A 21,791-nucleotide genomic window follows, 5' to 3' on the forward strand; every position below is an offset into this window, starting at 1 on the left:
TCGATGGATTGGCCATGCTACAGAAGGGGACAGCTGTTTCATGAAATGGTATCCCCAATCACCAGATCTCACTCTGTGAGACTTTTTTCTGTGGGAAACATTAAAGATCTGGTGTATGTGCCGCCTCTACCACGTGATGTAGCAGAGCTCTGGGGAGAATACAGGAAGCGACTGCCACAGTCGACCATGCCATGCTGGGATGGGTATGGCAAGAATTCGATTACCGTATTGACATCTGCCGGCTCACTCGTGGTTCGCATATCGAATGTTTGTAAAAAAAACTTTCATAGCGTCTCTTTAAAAGCAATAATGTTTGACATCTGTACAATGTTTAGTTCTTGTGCAATAAATAATTGGAAGTTGTCCCAGAGTTTATGTATGCCCTGTATTTGGTCGAGCTTTACTCCGATGTACTGTGGGCTATACCGGTGTTGTAGTTGCTGTCCCCTCCAAGTAACATCCAGTTTTTGCCTAGCTTGTATACATATCAAGTGAAACGTAGAGACCCGTGATTTGGATGGGTTAGGCTTCAGGTGGTTATTGTTCTAGTGTGCTACCAGATCTTCGGGAGGCGCAGTCAGTTTCATTTCTAGCTCCTCAAACGTTACTCCTCGAGATGCAGCTGCTGTCTCTTCAGCATAAATGAAAGATGATGTGTTTGTTACGACAGACTGATCACTGCTGAGGGTACTGTATAGAAGCAGTAACAGCACATTGTCTCGAGGAAGTTCCCTTGCTTTAGAGTTTATGTTTGCTTTTATCTAACGTCACTGAATCTTCCACTTTCGAAAATAAAAAGTAATTTTTTGTACATCACAGGATAAATTACAAGCTAAAAACCGATTACATAGAAATGGTTTTCCTGTGCTCACACTATCTCTTCTCTAATAATATATACAGTAGATATTATCAAATAGCCTGAGGCAGTTAGCACATATTTTCCATATTCCTTTAACCATACATTGACATTATCGTCTTCACATGCACATTAATAGAATTCTTGAAGTTTGTCACACATACCAGAACCTTATTTCCAAATGAGGTAACAGGTGGCGGCATTACCTTGAACCATTACATATGTAATAAGAACTGTTGTGTATCCCAAAACGTGCCATATATTTCTCCTTAAGACTTTCAGTTCATGGCGAAGAGTTCCAAATCCAGTCTTATTTCGTTTCTAAAGCCCAAATCCCGGTAGCTAGTCATTGCTCCTCTACATGACATTGTATATTGTAAGGGCATATCTGGCGTTTTCTTTTTTAAATTCATTGTGAGCTTTTAATGAAATTATGGAGACTGTGAATCACCAACAGAAACTCCAGAACAACAGTTACCAAACTGAACACAATTTTCTACCGAAAGGTATCATCCCCATTTTTATTTACGTAACAACAAATAAACATGTAACAGAGAAACTATAATGTATCCCAATATCCGGCTGAATATAACAAGAAAGCCATGAAACATATTCTGATGCTACTGTGGTTGTAAAACGTTTTTCGTCCCTCCCGTTAAATTAGATTTTATGCATTTGGTTCCTTTTGGAAATGAGCATATCATTTCACTGTAGGCGTCAGGAAATATTTGAGATACAGCAGCTACTGAAATGCAGAACATTTACTAAAGTCAGTGTCTTCAGTTCATAATAATCAGAGTGTAAATTCCAGCTTTTCCTTAAGGTGGAATTGTTCGTCGTAATTATTTTTCTGCTTTCAAATATCCCCTTCAGTTGTATTGAGAAGTCAGCGAAAAGCGTCAACCAACAAATCTGCACAGTTTAGGAATAATGCTAAGGAAAGCTGAGCCAGCAATTCAGTGTTAAGTCCATTATCTCTGCGCGTTTCGTGCTTGCATGCAAATTTAGACACCTTCTTTCTACTTTTCTTACATACGTCATTTTGTTTGCGAAGTCAAAAACAGCGCGATCGCCAGGAAAACTAATCCTATCAGAATATCACAGTCTTGCATCGTGGCTCAAACTAGTGTTGTATCTAGTGATACTCGTGTGTCAATGTTCGTAGAGTTGGCCGCTGTGTCCAAGCGGTTCTAGGCGCTTCGTCCGGGATAATGTTGCTGCTACGGTCGCAGGTTCGGTCCTGCCTCGGGCATGGATGTGTGTGATGTCCTTAGGTTAATTAGGTTTACGTAGTTTTAAGTTCTAGGGGACTGATGACATCAGATGTTAAGTCCTATAGTGCTCAGAGCCATTTGAACCATTTGACCGTTCGTAAAGTTGGCATGTTATCCTCGTTCTAAAGTGCTCTCTTCATTTCTTCCGGTGTAAGCAATGGGCGAATTGTGTGCGATTGCATGTTCGCATTAAGTACTTTCAGCATTGCTCTCCTGTGACCCATCGCACGTTGGCTGGGGCGAGGCAGCACACACAGATAAGTAGTGTTATTGACTTGGTACGGATGTACCGTGTAATGTTAATAAATTTTATGGGGACCTGCCGTTGTGGGTGTTCATTTTAGAAATTGACTATGCCCATTTAGGCAAGCTGTTTTTTATTTTGTTCTGAAGAAGGCGTGGTTATCCACGTTGAAACCTGGGTAAACACCGGGAATTTTCGCAATCGAGGCGGATTATTCATAATTTATTCGCATTAAGTAGCTTTGGTGTAGAATTTTTTTTTTACTAGTGAAAGAAGTTACGACAGTTTGCATTTCATTTGGTTCAATTCTGCTCTATCTGATACGTCATTACAACAAAAATTTTACGCATTCTTTGTCATTTTCCGATAGATGTTTCATCAGTTAGTGACCCATTTCAGTACAACAACAACAGAGTTTCGTTTCAAACGTCCTGAAGCCACCAGTTTACCAAATTACACGTGTTTGTCAAATTATTTGGCAGTGTGCTGCTTTACTTTACGAGTTTGTCAAAGAATGACTTTGTCTGACATCACTGAGAAATATTTTAATTGGTAACCGATTTGTCAAGCAATTTTGATCGCTTTGTGCTTATCAAACATAAGCCAGCCGCATGCCTGACTTCGAAGATACGGACCGTATTAGCGTGGACGTTCCACCGCGTATTTTGGGCGAAAAAGAAATTGAGGCGCTGAGAACCATAAGGTCCCGAAGCACAGACACGAAGTTTTCAGACAAACAGGCATATGCAAAAATTAAATTTTTTGACAAGCCAGATGTCTCCTAGATCTGAACTGTTTTTTAAAACCAAGTCTCCACAGCCTCTATTTCACAAAATTACATTATATAAGCTAGTGACAATAATATCTTTTGAATATGGTAAAAATTTTAATTAATATGAAATTAGAATCAGAAGAGAAGGAACAGATACTAAATGCACCACATACAAAATTATTACTAACTGTATGAACACTTCGTGGTCCTGGTTACCATCATTTTCATTATGCAGATTCTGTGGCTTGAAGTTCAAATAAAACCTCCGATTACGAGGTGCTTCTACTGTGTACATGATGTAGACACTCAATTATGTCGGAAGCCCTAGACAACAATTTAACAGCGCAGTGTAACAAAATTTTGTTATGTGCTTTGGGCCAATTTCGAAATTAATATTCGATAAATATGCGAGGCCGCTTTTGGCGAATGTTCACATAAATAATGTGGGCTTACAGATATAGATAAAACTGGTTCACCTTAAGATGTCAGGGGCACGCATAAATGCTACAAACTCAAAATTGATGATGGTGTGCTTTACGCCATTATGGTTCTCAGCGTCTTAATTTTATTACAGTTTCTCTCTCTGTGCCCTGAGTGTTACAAGTGTGAAACTAAGCTCGAAGGTTTATACAGAGAGAAGCAAAAGATCACAGGCCATTAAAAATGGTAGAGGAGTTGGACTTTCCTCCTTCAAATATTACACAGCAAGACGTAAAGAAAAAAATCAGCTTTTTGCCCCTGACGTCCAAGCGGGAATGCAACAAGATAATACTGTCTTTTAATCCTTCATTTATTGTTCCACGGGTTTCCATAATAATGTCTCTCAGCGTGCGAGATGCAATGCAGAATACAAATATTAAGTCTCTGAAATCTGCTTCAGTTCACTTGAGAGACTGAAACAGAATTCCACATAAATGTGTCCTCTTAATCATTGAGAGGTCAAAGCAATTCTAACAAGTCATTAAAAGTTTGATTGCCCATTTGGAGAAAGATCATGTAATCACCAGAGGATGAGTCTGTAGCAGATTTTGATGGATCTCCACTCAATTTCAACCATTCTCTGTATCAACATCCTGATTTCTTTTTAATCTTTGTCCGCAGTGCTAAAGTAAATGCAAGAAATGCTTTGTTTGCTATGGTAGACGTTCACACTAGTGTGAAAATACGACACAACATGATACAGAGCGAGACGAGCTTCAGAAGTGATGTTAAATTTGACAAACTTGATTTACACGTCTGCACACTTATTTCACAAACCCGCGGAAAGCAAACAGCAAATATGACCAACAACTATGACCGTTTACAAGGGCGATACAGACACAGATAACTCTTTACAGTTCTAATTCGTTCATCATGACATTAAAGCCGATGTAAACAAACGCAAACGTGGTGACTTATCAGCAGCCGTAGCACACATACACTAGCGTTGTTACACTCTTGGCAGTAGGTCCTACTTATGTATTAGATATCTTATTACTATGTTACGTAAATGAAACTCCAACAGATTTAATATATTAACAGTCATCAATCATTTTCTTAATCATGCTTTAGTTATGTAGTTTTTATCTCAGAAGCAGTGTACAGTCTCTGTATTGTCATGCTCTGATCGTCGCGCTATTATACATACTGGAAAAATGGCTGGCATTGCTTCCTGATCTGTGTGAAACGCGCGCGTGGAACACCGTAAAAAATGACGAGAATCAGGTAGTTCTTAATGTTTTTTCACAAGTCTACTAATGCAATGGATGACCGCTACCTACGGATTATGGCTCGGAGGAACTCTGACAGCAACGTCTCCATGTTGAACAACGCTTTTCGTGCAGCCACAGCACGTACTGTTACGACTTAAACTGTGCGCAATAGGCTGCATAATGTGCAACTTCACTCGCGACATCCATGGCTAGGTCATTCGTGGAAACCACGACACCATGCAGCGCGGTACAGATGGACCCAATAACATGCCGAATGGACGGCTCAGGATTGGCATCACATTCTCTTCACCGATGAGTGTCGCAGAAGCCTTCAACGAGACAAAGGTGGAGGGTCCCTGATGTTTTGGGGTGGCATTATGTGGGGCCGACTGGTGGTCATGGAAGGCGTCATAACAGCTGTACAATACGTGAATGCCATCCTCCGACCGATAGTGCAACCATATCGGCAGCATATTGTCGAGGTATTCGTCTTCATGGACGACAATTCGCGCCCCCACCGTGTACATCTTGTGAATGATTTCCTTCAGGATAACAACATGGCTCGACTAGAATGACCAGCATGTTCTCCAGACATGAACCCTATCGAACATGTCTGGGATAGACTGAAAAGCACTGTTTATGGATGATGTGACCTACCAACCACTCCGAGGGACCTACCCCGAATCGCCGTTGAGGAGTGGGATAATCAGGACCAACAGTGCCGTCATGAACTTGTGGATAGTATGCCATGACGAATAGAGGCATGCAACAGTGCAAGAGGACGTGCTACTGGGTATCAGAGGTACCGATGTGTAGAGCAATCTGGACCACCACCTCCGATGGTCTCACTGTATGGTGGTACAACATGCAACGTGTGGTTTTCATGAGCAATAAAAAGGGCGGAAATGATGTTTATGTTGATCGCTATTCTAATCTATACAGGTCCCGGAACTCTCGGAACTGAGGTGATGCAAAAATCCTTTTGATGTGTGTACGTAAGGTTATGAGAGTCATTCTTCCCTCGTACTTTTCCTGCCATATAATCACACATCTGTATAGATATTGGGTGTGTCCAGCTACTTTTGATCACATCGTGTACGTCATGGACTTCAGAATGGGATAAAGTGGTCTTCAGTAATGATATGAAGTTTAATTTAGATGGGCTGGATGGACTTCAGTATTATAGGCATGATCCGAGAACAGAGCAGAGCAGGAATTGAGAATACGCAGAAATTTTAGTGACCATAGTGTTATGATCTGAGTAGCCTTCTACGCTAAAAGTAAATCACGCATAGTTTGATTGAACACTATAATTAACTCTAACAAGCACACTGAGCTGCTAGAGACAGCATTGATCAGAATGTATGAGGACCTAGGGAGAGGAAAATTTTATATGCAAATGTGCATGTTTCTGCTACAACCAAAAAAATGGTTTCGAGATAAAGATATCGATGTCGTGTCTTGACCTGCATGTAGCCTCGATCTGAAACCTGTGGAAAACCTTTAGCGAATACTTGCAAGGCGTGTTTATTGCAATGGAAGGTTATTTGAGGCCGTATGTGAGCTGAAGAGGATGATACGAAACGAGTGGACAACAATTTCACTGCGTGACCTACAAACCTTAACGAAATCAATGTAGAAGACAATTTTTGAGGTACAGTCACTAGGAAGAACGGAGGTGGGGCAAAGTACGAAGGGCGTTCAATAAGTAATGAAACACATTTTCTTTCTCAGCCAATATTGGTTGAAAAAATGCGGAATTTGTTGTGGTACATCGCGGAAGATTCCCACTTCATCCGCTACAGTTCCATCAAGTTCAGACAGGTGGTGACGTTACACGTAGCCTTCAAATTGGCGTCTGTGACGGAGGTGCGTTCCAAGCAGACTGCTGTCATTGAGTTTATTTTGGCGGAAAACCAGATCATCGCACATACTCGAAGGCGCTTACAGAATGTCTACGGAGAACTGGTAGTGTTTACTACCAGTGCTCGGTGAGTCGTTGGGCGAGGTGTGTCAGGTCACGCAAACCTGTTCTATCTCCCGCGTACCGGGCGGCTGCACACAGCTGTGTTACCTTCATGAAATTGAAGAAAGTACTTGAGCATGTTCGTCGACACAAAAATACAAACCAACTTCTCCTTCTCTGCGATCATGCAAGACCTCACACGAGTCTGCACACCCGAGAGGAGCTCACAAAGTTTCACTGAACTGTTCTTTCTCATTCAGCCTACAGGCAGAATATCACACCCTCAACCTTCTATCTGTCTGGCACAATGTAGGATGGACTCAGCAATAAACAGTATGCGGATGATGGGGACGTCGCTGATCGGTTCTGACGTCGACCAAAAGAGTGGTACCATGCACATATAAATGCCCTCCCAGTACAGTGGGGTACCGCCCTCACATTGAACGGAGACAGTGTTGAGAAGAAGGGTTTTGTAGCCAAAAGAATGGGGAATAACAATGGGCTTTGCTATCTCCAATGAAACCAACCGGCTTTCAGAAAAAAAGGGGTACACTACTCACTGACCGTCCCTCATACTAACAGTCCAATAACCAACAGGACAGCAAGTGGCTTCATATAAGTTTTCTTCCCAGAAACGCAAACACCTTATTTTGTTATTTGTGTTACGAAATATGTAATTCCGTCATGGTCGTTTATGGTTATGTGTATCTACTACATTCATAATGAACTCGATATGTGTACACTTCAGACACTTTAGAATTACTTTTGTAGTAACCCTGCATTTATGATTTCCACTACATCTACATGGATACTCTGCAAATCACATTTAAGTGCCTGGCATAGGGTTCATCGAACCACCTTCACAATTCCCTATTATTCCAATCTCGCATAACGCGCAGAAAGAACGAACGCCTATATCTTTTCATACGAGCTCCAATCTCCCTTATTTTATTATGGTGATCGTTTCTCCCTCTGTAGGTCGGCGTCAACAAAATATTTTCCCATTCGCAGGAGGAAGTTGGTGACTGAAATTTCGTGCGAAAAACGCCTTTGTTTTAGTGATATCCATCCCAAATCCTGTATAATTTCAGTGATTCTCTCTCCCCTATTTCGCGATACTACAACTGCCCTGCTTTTAACTTTTTCGATGCACTCCGTCACTCAGAACTGGTAAGGATCCCACACCGCGCAGCAGTATTCTAAAAGAGTACGGACAAGCGCAGTGTAGGCAGTCTCCTTACTAGATGTCTTACATTTTCTAAGTGTCCTTCCAATAAAATGCAGTCTTTGGTTAGCCTTCCCCACAACGTTTTATGTCTGTTCCTTCCAATTTAAGTTGTTCGTAATTGTAATTCCTAGGTATTTAGTTGAATTTACAGCCTTTAGATTTGACTGATTTATCATGTAACCGAAGTTTAACGGATTCCTTTTAGCACTCATATGGGTAACCTCACACTTTTCGTTATTTAGGGTCAACTGCCAATTTTAGCACCAGCCAGATGTCTTTTCTAAATCGTTTGTAATTTGTTTTGATCTTCTGATGACTTTTTCTAGTCTATAAACGACAACGTCAACTTCAAATAACCTAAGACGCCTGCTCAGATTGTCTGTCAAATCGTTTATCTAGATAAGGACCATCAAAAGGCCTCTAACACTACCTTGGGGAACGCCAGCAATCACTTTTGTTTTACTCGACGACTTTCAGTCAATTTCGAAGAAGTGTGACCTCTCTGACAGGAAATTAAGAATCCAGTCACATAACTGAGACGATATTCAATAAGCACTCAATTTCACTACAAGCCGCTTGTGTGGTACAGTGTCAAAAGCCTTCCGGAATTCCAGAAATACGGAATCAGTTTGAGATCCTTTGTCAATAGCACTCAACACTTCATGCGAGTAAAAAGCTAGTTATGTTTCACAAGAACGATGTTTTCTAAATTCATGTTGACTGTGTCAGTAGATCGTTTTCTTCGAGGTGATTCATAATGTTCAAACATAATGTATCTTCCAAAATCTTGCTGCATTTCGACGTTTAATGATATGGGCCTGTAATTTAGCGCATTACTCCTACTACCTTTCTTGAATATTGGTTTGACCTGTACAACTTTCCTGTCTTTGGGTACTGATCTTTCGTCGAGCGAACGATTGTATATGACTGTTAAGTATGGAGCTATTGCATCAGCATACTCTGAAAAGAACCTACTACTGTAGGAGTATTCGTCATTGAGCACTCGCTAGTGTGTTTTCAGTCAGTTTGGAGCTCTGAATGACCTGCCACACACATTGCAAGTGCACAAAAGGTCCCCTGTGTACATAAGTGAGTGGTTCTCCAGGTTGCCAACACACCTGAATCTCTTATGACACAAATTACAGACCTATGGGCATTCGTTTGCATGCAGATGCAGATTCTTCTTCTCAACATGTCGATGAAAACTACGTAAATGAGATGCTGCGCCTCAGAAAGGTGCACTGCTTTTCATCAGGGTAGTGAAGAAAATGGATCATCCTCTGACATACCCCCGTGCACAAGACAGAGTCCTGTTATCGCAGAGTCGCTGTTTTAACATGGCTGGCTTACTTAGGCCAATGCCCCTGGAAAGACAAATATCTCAATGTCGGCCGTGAAAGGATGTTTTCTGGGGGGGATCTCCTATTTTGATAGTATCCTATTACTTTTGGCTCTTTCCTGCCACCACTGTAGCCTCTCTTTTGCCTTTGACTTCACCAATGGGGAGGTACTTGAGATGAAGATTTTACTGCTGCGAAGACGTCAAGAAACAGGTTCATGCTCGTGAAAAGCATGTCTGTCATCAGTGTTGATTCTGCTCCTCTCGGATTTCGTTGTTACTATTCGACAGGTATTGGGTGGATCTACTCCAGCCAAAGCCTGGATCTTTTCGACAGAGGTTGGTGTGAAGCACACTCTCACACAGCTGCAAGTTCGGTGAAGACCAATATCAACCTGTTTCGAGTGGCACCTTTGGTACCACACAGGGTAAGCACATTCTTCCCCTGAGTAGCACAAGGCTACAGCCGACGTCCATAGTACATGTGGGCTTCTTCTCCAACTTGTGCCATTGAGATTTTTTAAGATATTGTTTCGTGTTGAAATCTTCATTCTGACACTGTCAAAATGTTTCTTTAATGTCAGGCTCCTATCACAAATAACGCTGAGATATTTAGGAACAGAGCTGTGATTGAGAGGAGTTTCCAACCATGTTTTTAGACTGTAGTTACCGTATTTGTTATGGAGATGGAAAGCGTTGACTACTGGTTTGCTTGGGTTTAGCTTCCCGCAGTTGGCCTCGTGTAATAGTTTCCAATGTTGTCAAGAGCATACGAAAGGTCAGCTGCGGATCATTCTTCAGGTGAGTACTATGACTGAATGTCCTGTTGCTCACATTACAGAAGTACGGGCGATCTCCAGCGTGCAGGCGAGTGTCGCGCCTTCAAACTGCCACTCTGCGTGACTGTTTTGAGACACACACCACAGGTCTGCAGAAATTACTCACTGACGATGTGTGGGCACATTCACGTTCTGCAATTGTGCAAACATCTCTCTGCAGATGATATGTATATGATAACAAAACCGCCACTGTCATCAGTACTACGTCTTCCATGCCAGTGGGGACAGTACTGCAGAAAAGCGAAAAAAACTGTGTCACAAAGTACTGTCATACAGTATAATTATGGGGATCAACATTTATATTAACTTACACATAATGATAAAATACCTCAGAATCTCTCTGCATATTTGCTAAATAAGGCACTGTCTCCACTTTGTGTTTGAAATGAGGAGCACACCGCCTCCACAATAGGGATATTTGTGACTTCAAGTGAGGTAACTGACAGGTTTATGTTTATATTAGGCATACATTTAGAAACCATAAGCTTCGAAAATTTCTACATTCCAAAGGTAGTCACATCCACTGACAATGATGTTTTTTACTTTGCGGTGTAAGTGGTTCATACAAGTAATTCACTGCTAGAGAACACAGAAATCTAACGAGTAACACCTACACCTGCATACATATTTCGAAAAAGACCATACGGTGCGTGGCGGAGAGTATCTTGTACCACAACTAGTCATTTTCATTTTTGTTCCACTCGCAAATCGTGCGACGGAAAAACAACTATCAATATACCTCGGGACGAGAGCTAATTTCTCTGATCTTTGTGGCCCGTACGCGAAATGTACGTTAGCAGCAGTAGAATCATTAAACAGTAAGATACGAATGCTGGTTCTCTAATATTTTTTAAATAGTTTTCCGCGGAGAGAACGTTGTTTGCCTTCCAAGGATTACCTCTTGAGTTCATGAAGCATCTCCATAATATCGCGTATTGCTCCAATCTACCAGTAACAAATCTAGCAGCCCACCTCTGAATTGCTTCGATGTCTTCCTTAAATCTGACCTGATAGGGATCTCAAACATCCGAGCAGTTCTCAAAAATGGGTCGCACACATGAAGATATATTCAGACATGTTTATTGTGCGACTGATTGACAAGTTGGGACACGACACGACACTGTAGAGATGACAGAATCGTAAAGGGTTGCCAGAAAAATGGAAAAAATAATCTTAGTACGAACATTTGTAAAAAATCTTTAAACTTAAGTAATAACATACAGTTTCAGCCACTTTCGCCAGCTCATTATGATGTCATACACATTAATAAGCCGCTGATTTCGAATTTAACGCAAAAGGGACCACAGTCACACACCATCTGCAACCACACAGCCTCAAACGCAGTACAAAGAACCCACCAATCAACAATCTGGGCAGAATTCCCGCCAGCAACAAAGCTCTACGCCGACATCCACCAAAATCAGCGCCTTGGATAAATACTTGCAGACAGCAGGAACTATGGGATTGAGAATTAGCAGCTTCAAAATGTACTTTTTCCAATTTAAATTCTCACCAATATGGACATCTAAGAGTTTTGAAATTTCCAGCGTATTTATTTATTTTCTCGCCAAATGCTACACTTGCCATTGGTGTAGCACCCCTAGATGTGCAGAACTGAATATGTTTTGTTCTTTTGAAATTGAGCGTGAGACTATTGGTAGAAAAACAGTCGAATGATACTTTCAAGAACGATATCATTTCTATTGTTTCTGCATGTATGCTTGGACTGATCGCAAAACGAAATAATTTCGATTGTTATATATTAGATGAAAGATCGTTTACATACATAAGAAACAATAGTGAATCTGGGATTGAGCCTCAGGGAGCCCAATATGTGTTTCAGTTAAGCTTGTACACTATGAAGGACTTGTAAAACTTCCCTGTTGGTACCCCTTGACTACAGTTAGTGATTTCCTCTGAACGTTTGCGTATATGAACCTACATCTGGACGTCACTTTCACTGTGGCGTGAAACTGAAACTATGGCTTCGAGCAGAGCAACAGAAACTGGGTTCTTTCATCACTTACTGTCTGGAACACCATCGTTGTATGTTGCTGCGTGTACAACATTCCTAATAATATGTTAGGCTGGTTACGCCATTTGTTCTAATAATTGGTTAATAATAGCTTACGGTTTCAAACCATGTCTGTCTTTTCCACCTACATTAAGTGGGTCTTGGATTCGACTGATAAACTAGCGTCTCAGTGCTTCAGCGTATTAGTGAATGTTAAACAGAACATTTGCGTGATACATTGTAATGATGTGGAACAGGTCATTTGAAGTACACATCACAACTTAATTTTTAAATATGGCTAGACGCTGAATATTTACAAAGTAGTGTCTTTTTTTAAATCTGTACAGATGTGGGTTAGTAATTCCTTAGCACCACCTTCTACACATTACAGGAATAGAAATTCTTTTACAGAACAGGAGTTGTAAAGGAGAAACTTTTTGGTTTGTCTCCTATCTTTATTTTGCTATGTCAGATATTTAATATTCCTGAAAAGTTATCAGTAATTTTTGCTGCAGCATTGTGAACCACTTTTGTGCTAAAGACAACCTTGATGTGGAATAATGTCATTTTTCCTTCTGGTATTGTAATTATGTACATCACTGTTCCTTATGGACTGCAGTGGATTATTTACAACAAACATCATGATAGAATATATATACTGTCAATCAGTAGTCAGAATGCCCAACTCCTTAAACAGATGTCTAGAAGATGATCATGGGTGACCACCATATATCATCCTTACTGCATGTGTTTGTGCAAATAAGACTTTCTTTCTTAAAGATAAGTTACTCCTGAAGATTATTCTATATGACATTACTGAATGAAAACATGCAAAATATGTCAATTTACTGATTTGTCTTTCCCCAAGACTTGCAATGATTGTAAGTGCAAATGTGACTTAAAAAAATTGTTTTAGGAGTTCAAAAATGTACTTTTTCCAATTTAAATTCTCATAAATAAGCACATCTAAGAATTTTGAAATAACCACCCTATTCATTATTTGTTGACCATATGCTACACTTTCCATTGGTGCAGAACTGAATATGTTAAGTCGTTTAAAATTGAGAGTGAGACAATTCGCACAAAAACAGTCAATGATACTTTCAAGATTGAGCCTAAGGACTCGATACTATGTTGGTTGAATTACTAAGTACAACTCTCTGCATTCTTTTGGTTAGATATGACATTGTCCACTGGTTGGCTAGACCATGAGTCCCATAAAACTTCAATTTATCTAGGAAAATATTGTGATTCACAAAGTCCAGTATCTGAGACAGATAGCAGGAAACACCAACTGGCACTATTATATAATTTAATGCCTGTAAAATATGACGAATGAAAAAGTAAATGGCATTCTCAATAGAACAAGCCTTCTGAAATCCAAACTGTAATTTGCCAAGGCTATTACGGATGCTGACATGATATATTGTTTTAGAATACATCACCATTGCAAATTAGCCTGACATCCAAGTCTGTTTAGAATATGCTACAGAGACCTTAAAATGTGTTTCAACCTGTCGCCATTTCACCTCCATAGGTAGCTGCTTGTGTGCCAGAGGTAAACGACCAAAGTTATCATGTCACCTTCAATCTGACACATTCAAAGTATATACGTTGCGACCCATGTCTGGTTATGACAGTTTTCATGGCTGCCCTTCTAATGAGAAGGCATCATTCGCAGATCAAATCAGAGAACTTGCTTAGCTTACCATAAATGACGCCATTTTCGTCGCTGAACAATGGATAAACAGTTTTACAGAACAATGGACCATGGAACAGATACTGCACAAAGAAAAATTCGTATGTAGATAATATCGCCTTCAGGTCTACACTCCATAGCAAGTAACACGACTGACTCACACTTTTTTTGTGTGTATCGCAGTTATTAAGTCCCTAGGTTACCGTGTGAAATATTTATTCCTACATAATCGCTCAACACTAAATTATAGAATGGCCATTACTACTGCACACATATGTTACCTAAAAATTTCCGAGTATCTGAATATAAACACAACGAGATATGCAAAAACACCATGACATTATTGCACTATCTGAATACTTACAACCTACTAATACAGATATATATAAACCCAAAACAGTGACACTGTTTTAAGAAAAAAACTATTGATCACATGATAGCAAATATAACTACATGCTGCTGTGACACCAATATATTCGTACTAATGTGACACCCATAACTTCATACTAGGGTGACGCCCGTACCTTCATGCTATGCGCTATGGTGAATCCAATACCTTCATGCTATGGTGACACACAAACGTTTATGCTATATTGACATGTATCTCCACACTAGCAGATCGTTTTGCAATCACTATAAATGTTAACATGAGAAGTGATGGAAATAAGCAGAGGAGAGCCGACAGGTTAAATGGAAAAACGTAAATGCAGGAAAAGTGGGAAAACAATATATGCAAACAATGATGCACATTTCAAATGCGACCAGCTTTTACTTCACTTAAACGCTGACAGAAAAAAATCGCAGCACCAAAACATAATTAATACAAATTAATGAAATTTCGAGAATACATCCGACTACGTAACGTATTCTAGTGATTAACATTGCAAGATCACAGATTAATGTAAGTATGAGATAAGCCAACACAAATGTGAAATGATGGTACATTAATAACCATTCTAACTGTCACAATGTTGAATGCAGCTTGCAAACGTGCATGACTTGTGCTGTACAGGTGCCATATGTCGGTTTGTAGGATGAAGTTCTATGTTTGTTGCACTTTCTTGCTCAATATAGGGACAGTTAATGATGGTTGCGGATGATGCTAGATTTGTCATCAGACGCTATCCCACATATGCTTGATTGCAGATGATGTGATCAAGTGGCCCAAGGCAACATGTCGACACCATGTGATGCAATGAATGGTAGTACAGCAGGTCGAATGGCAGGACTGATGTACAAATTTGCAATCAGAGTGCGTGTGATAATCACAAGAGAGCTCCTAATGCCATACAAAATCGCGCCCAAGGCCATAACTCCAGGTGTAGGATCAGTGTGTCTAGTACCCAGGTTGGTTGGTATTAGGTCTTCAATTGGTCTCCTCCTAATCAACACACATCTATCGCTGGCACTGAGGCAGAACTGACTTTCATCAGAAAACACAACAAACCTCCACCCTGCCCTTCAATGTCCTCTCACTTGACACCACTGACCACTGAAGTCACAAATGGGGTGGTTTGGTGTCAGTGGAATGTACTCTACAGGGCCTTTGGCTTGGAGCAGTCCTTGAAATAACCGATTTGTAACATTCATTGTGTCACTAGGATTGCAATGCTGCTGCAGATGCAGTATGATGCAACAGAGCCCCGACACCGAACATGATGGTCATTCTTCTAGGTAGTGATATGCAGCTGTCTGTAGCTCAGTCTTCTTGAGACTGTACATTCTCATGGCCACCGGCTGCCAGCAACAAGATACAGGGGGTACATTCCTGCCAAATCTATCTGCAATATCACAGAAGCAACATACAGTTTCTCATAGCCCTAATACATGATCTCATACAAACTCAGTGAGGTGTTGATAATGGCATCTCTTGTCATCTTAAAGGCATTCTTGACTAATATCAACTCACCACGTCCAATCTCAAAGGTAACTAATTTTCACGACCATTACAGAATGTATTTAAAGCAAACCTGATTTGCATCCTCATGTGACTGAAACAAAATTTGAATACAGATCATCTTTCAGATGTAGAAACAAGCCTACTAACTCGATTATGTCGCACAATTCTTTCTTGGCGTTCCGATTTTTTTGTCGGTGTACGTTATTGTAAAGTTAGGTGTGTTGATGATAAAAAAACTTGAAAATCTGGTACCACGAAAAAAGAAAGATAGTGAATGAAGACCTATTATTATGACTTATTATGAAGTCATTAAAAGGTCTGAGGCATATAATATCCTCCACAACAAAAAAGAGTAATGTAGACCCTCAGAGAAGCGAACTACAGTTTTAATTGTAAAAGTTACAGATACAGTAGAAAACTATTCAAAATATTTATGCGCCAAAACAGGGAAACAGAGGTGACAAAATGAACAGAGCACATTGAAAGTGGAAGAAATTATTCAGACCTTCCAGAAACATCGAACACCTTCAAAACAGATAGCATCAAACAGTAGCAGAGTTACTGATAAGATTAGAAAACATTTTACAAAACAAAGAAAACATTTGCATATCATACGTAGACTGACTGCAAATGCCACATATAATATCACCAATCACACAATGGGCTATCTTGGAAAACAGCATCATTCATCACGAATTTTTATAAGGTAATTTTCTGTACAGCTTTTGCAACAAAAGTCATGGGATACCTTCTAATACTGTATCCAACCTCACTTTGTCCAGTGTTACACAGCAACTTGACATGGCATGGACTTGACAAGTCGTTGGAAGTCCCCAGCAGAAATATTGAGCCAAGCTGCGTCTACAGCCACCGATAATTCGAAAGTTTTCAAGTTGCAGGATTTTGTACATAAACTGACCTCTCGATTATGTCCCATGAACGTTCGATGGGATTCATGGAGGGTGACTGGGTTGTTATATCATTTGCTCGAATTGTCCAGAATTTTATTACAACCATTCACGAACAATTGTGGCCCGGTGACAATTCCATTATTGTCTGAGATTATGAAGTCGATGAATGGCTGTAAATGGTCTACAAGTAGCAGAACATAACAATTTCCAGTCAAAGACCGGTTCAGTTGGACCAGAGGACCTAGTCCATTCCATGTAAAAACAGCCCACACCATTTTGTAACTACCACCAGCTTACCCATTGCCTTGCCGACAACTTGGGTCCATGATTTCGTGGGGGTCTGCGTCACACTCGAACCCTACCATCACCTCTTACCAACTGAAACAAGGACTCATTTGAACAGGCCACTGGTTTCCAGTTGTCTAGCGTCCAACTGATATGATCACGAGCCCTGGGAAGACACTGCAGGTGATGTCATGCTGGTAGCTAAGGCACTCGCATCGGTCGTCTGTCTATGTAGCCCAAAAATACCAAATTTCTTCGCATTGTCCTAAATAATGTCGTAAGTCCTATACTGACTTCTGCAGTCCTATTGAACAAGCAACACTGCGGTGATTTCATGGAGTCTACGCAAATGCTACTATCCTCGGTTGTTAAATGAAGGCCATCGGCTACTACATTGTGCACAATTAGAGGTAGTGCCTGAAATTTGATATTCTCAGTCCGCTCTTGACGCTGTAGATCTGGGAATACTGTGTTTCCTAATGATTCTCGAAATGGAATGTTCCAAGTGTCTAGCTCCAACTACCATTCCACACTCAAAATTCTGTTTATTCCCATCGTGCTACCGTAATCATTTCAGGAACTTTTAAACATGAATCACCTGAGTATATATATGACAGCTCCGCCAATGCACTGGCACTTTATACTTTGTCTATTCAATACTATCGCCATCTGTATAAGTGTGTATCACTATACCATGACCTTCGTCAAATCAGTGGAAAACCTTAGCCACATTCTCAAAATGCTCCAACGTAATAATTGCTGAATTTAGTTATTATGCGAGAGGAAATTGTGTAACCACACTTGCCAGTTTTAGGGCTCGTTTATTCATTCGTTCATTCAGGTATCTCTGTTATGTGACACTTTGATCCTTAATGTGTGGCACATTGCTGACTAGTCAGAGGGGCCCTGGGATCGTGACAAAGAGAGAGATACTTCTGCTACCATTCTCGAACTGTGTAGAAAACTATACTGTACAGCGCTCTTGGAAGTATGGATCTGACCAATAATCCAGTTAAAAAGTACTGAGCAAGATTGTTATCATCTTATTAAAATTTATTTCAATGTATGTTTCCATAACAAAAGTTGCCTTCAATTACTCCATAGTCTTTGCATCATGTAGGGAAGATAAAGAATAAAGAGCCAGCCAAATAAGAAGGAAATTAGAAAAATTACTTCACTACGCAAAAGATAAAGTGAGCCCATAAGTAGGATGTCACCCCAGCAACCAGACCATTTGGAGGAGCAGTGCCTAACTAGTACAGTACGGCACATCTCACCGACAGCTTGCAGCTCCACTGTCCCTCTACAATCCCCCATGTATGCCTGCAGTCAGATTCTCTGTATTGCAATGAGGATGAACCCACTATCCTCGCACTGACAGTATAAGAAGTGGGAGAAACAAGGTGAGGTTCAGGATGGCACAACAGCTCATGGTACTTGCTCCCATCCGTTCATGTCCCAGAAGGAATGTACAATATTCAATGATGTGACAGGAATGATCACCGCAAGCAAAAAATCTAGTAAACATTGGCTCTGCAATGCGTACCTTAAGAGCTCTGAGCACTCGTTCATGTTCGCTACTGTGAAACAAATCCCTTCTACTGAACAAGTGATCATAGCCTTTAGGTGTGCATTTTGAGCCCTTGTTTACTGGGAAATTTTTTCTTGTTTCGGTCCATACTATCTCCTCCCAATATATGCAAAGCAAAGAGCTTAAAGTAGAAGGGATTTGATTCAGAGTCTCGAAGATGAAGAAGTGCTCATTGCTTAAGCTATGCATATTAGACGATGATTCCTCCTGGGACAGCCTGTATATGATTCCTGTTGTCCTTCCCACTCAAGCGGATGTTGTAGTTAAACACATAGAACACATGGCAGTACCACACAAAGTACAGAAAGTGAATGACAGGATTTATCTTGGCAGTTCTTCCATAAAATACGAGTACCATTGTTTATCATATAGATACATGTGTATTTTCTCAAAAAAGGTACATTTTGCATAAGAGAAAGTATTTGCTTGATGTACACTAGTCTAAAAATTTGAGGTGTAAAATCATTGCTCACTCACTGTAACACATTGGTGAGCATTGAGATTCACAGACAATAGAGAGACATTCTATGTTTATTCTGGAGGTAGACAATATTTATCATAACTATTAAAATCACAGTTACTGAGACATATCTGTTTAGCAATTTAATATGATGCACACTAGACTCTATTAAATTTTTAATAGATTGGCATTCTCCAAAACTACATCGATTTTTCTCCACTCAGCTGCTTTTTGGACGCTAAGAGAACCTATTGTTTCTATAACAGAGCTTTTCTTCTTATTGGTAAAATTCAGTTTTTTGAAATTAGTCACTACCATTTATAACTTGTCAGTGTAACAGGTAGCGTTGTCAATGTAACAGATAGCGTTGTCAATACAACAGGTAGCGCTGTAGCCATGACTTATTAGTATCTCTGTCCTCTCAAAGTTCAATCGTTATTGAAGGTAACCACTTCCATGAAGTGGCATACAAGCTACAGCACACAAGTGTTACCTTCCTCTTGTGGATATGTTGTCAGACCAGGGGATCCTGTGGAGGTAGTGTGGTGACAGAATGATACTTGGGGTCAGTTTCAAACGAAACACAGATATTTTGAAGGATGTTTAATATTATATCCTGCGTTGACCAAACATTTTGGGTACAATCTTTTTACTGCACCACTATGATTATTCTGTGGTGTACAACTAGACACTCGTGATTCACTCTGTCGCACCGAGAAATATTCCTCCCTCTTTAAGTGACCTCATAGGGAGCCACAGTGTCGCATCTATCAATACGACACCCATACTGATAGCTGGCTGCTTTTAATCATGGAAGAATCAAAGTCAACAGAGTCAAAACTTATTCTCCAACGACATTAGCGTTTATTATGGAGGAAAAGTAATTCAGAGAAATGAATATGTCGTCTGTGGATGAAGCACAAATAGACCGAATGATATTCGGAAGAACAAGTGTGAAGGACATATATCAGAACTACACATACAATATAAAACAGAATTTTCTGTTCTGTTAAAACCTAGGATGCAGATGAATTTTTAGTAACCATGCCAGATTACCAATATTGTGATATGTACGAAAGTGAAGCAACTACAGCTTTCATTTATTGTATGGCGGTAGGTGTTTCACTTTCTTACATAAGTGAATGGCCAAAGTCCAGCACACCTCCAATCACAGAAATGAACATAAAAAAGTATTGTGATAAGCATTAGTAATAGCACATTTGTGCTTAATGGAGATGCACATCTAAATTTCTTGTGTATTTTCAAAATTGTTTTCTATTACAAAGGTCTTAATATAATTTCGTATTCTTTGCTTTAAACATAAACTGTCTCTATAATTTTTATTCAGGAACCCACGTTACTTCTGTGTCAAAATCTATACCGTAGATGCTGATCGGCATAGGTCACACATGCCAGTCAGTTGTCAGTACTGGAAGACAGACAAGGAAACCCACTGCCTCTTACAGCCTCTAATCCCGCAGTAACCACTCTACTTACCCTTTTGCCCCTGAGGTAAGCAACCAGCTCTACTTAGGTCATGACTAACTTCCATCGTCAATTAAAACTAAGCACATCTTAAGATATTTCTGTCTCTGCATAGATTTTCGTTTGTTACTGTGCCCGAAAACTACAATCTTAAGAATCTGGCGTTTTGGGATTCAGTTGCTAATTGCTAGATGCAGCCATACTTATTATACACTCCTGGAAATTGAAATAAGAACACCATGAATTCATTGTCCCAGGAAGGGGAAACTTTATTGACACATTCCTGGGGTCAGATACATCACATGATCACACTGACAGAACCACAGGCACATAGACACAGGCAACAGAGCATGCACAATGTCGGCACTAGTACAGTGTATATCCACCTTTCGCAGCAATGCAGGCTGCTATTCTCCCATGGAGACGATCGTAGAGATGCTGGATGTAGTCCTGTGGAACGGCTTGCCATGCCATTTCCACCTGGCGCCTCAGTTGGACCAGCGTTCGTGCTGGACGTGCAGACCGCGTGAGACGACGCTTCATCCAGTCCCAAACATGTTCAATGGGGGACAGATCCGGAGATCTTGCTGGCCAGGGTAGTTGACTTACACCTTCTAGAGCACGTTGGGTGGCACGGGATACATGCGGACGTGCATTGTCCTGTTGGAACAGCAAGTTCCCTTGTCGGTCTAGGAATAGTAGAACGATGGGTTTGATGACGGTTTGGATGTACTGTGCACTATTCAGTGTCCCCTCGACGATCACCAGAGTTGTACGGCCAGTGTAGGAGATCGCTCCCCACACCATGATGCCGGGTGTTGGCCCTGTGTGCCTCGGTCGTATGCAGTCCTGATTGTGGCGCCAAACACGCATACGACCATCATTGGCACCAAGGCAGAAGCGACTCTCATCGCAGAAGACGACACGTCTCCATTCGTCCCTCCATTCACGCCTGTCGCGAAACCACTGGAGGTGGGCTGCACGATGTTGGGGCGTGAGCGGAAGACGGCCTAACGGTGTGCGGGACCGTCGCCCAGCTTCATGGAGACGGTTGCGAATGGTCCTCGCCGATACCCCAGGAGCAACAGTGTCCCTAATTTGCTGGGAAGTGGCGGTGCGGTCCCCTACGGCACTGCGTAGGATCCTACGGTCTTGGCGTGCATCCGTGCGTCGCTGCGGTCCGGTCCCAGGTCGACGGGCACGTGCACCTTCCGCCGACCACTGGCGACAACATCGA

At 40.9% G+C, this 21,791-nt stretch overlaps 1 protein-coding gene across 5 annotated transcripts in view; it reads right to left on the reverse strand.

Moving 5' to 3' along the window:
* LOC126291563 (zinc finger protein 501-like) overlaps positions 1-21,791 on the reverse strand; it is a 405,002-nt gene that overhangs the window by 148,362 nt on the left and 234,849 nt on the right. The window lies entirely within an intron of this gene.

This window comes from Schistocerca gregaria, chromosome 9 (assembly GCF_023897955.1).
Source record: "Schistocerca gregaria isolate iqSchGreg1 chromosome 9, iqSchGreg1.2, whole genome shotgun sequence".
Lineage (NCBI taxonomy): Eukaryota > Metazoa > Arthropoda > Insecta > Orthoptera > Acrididae > Schistocerca > Schistocerca gregaria.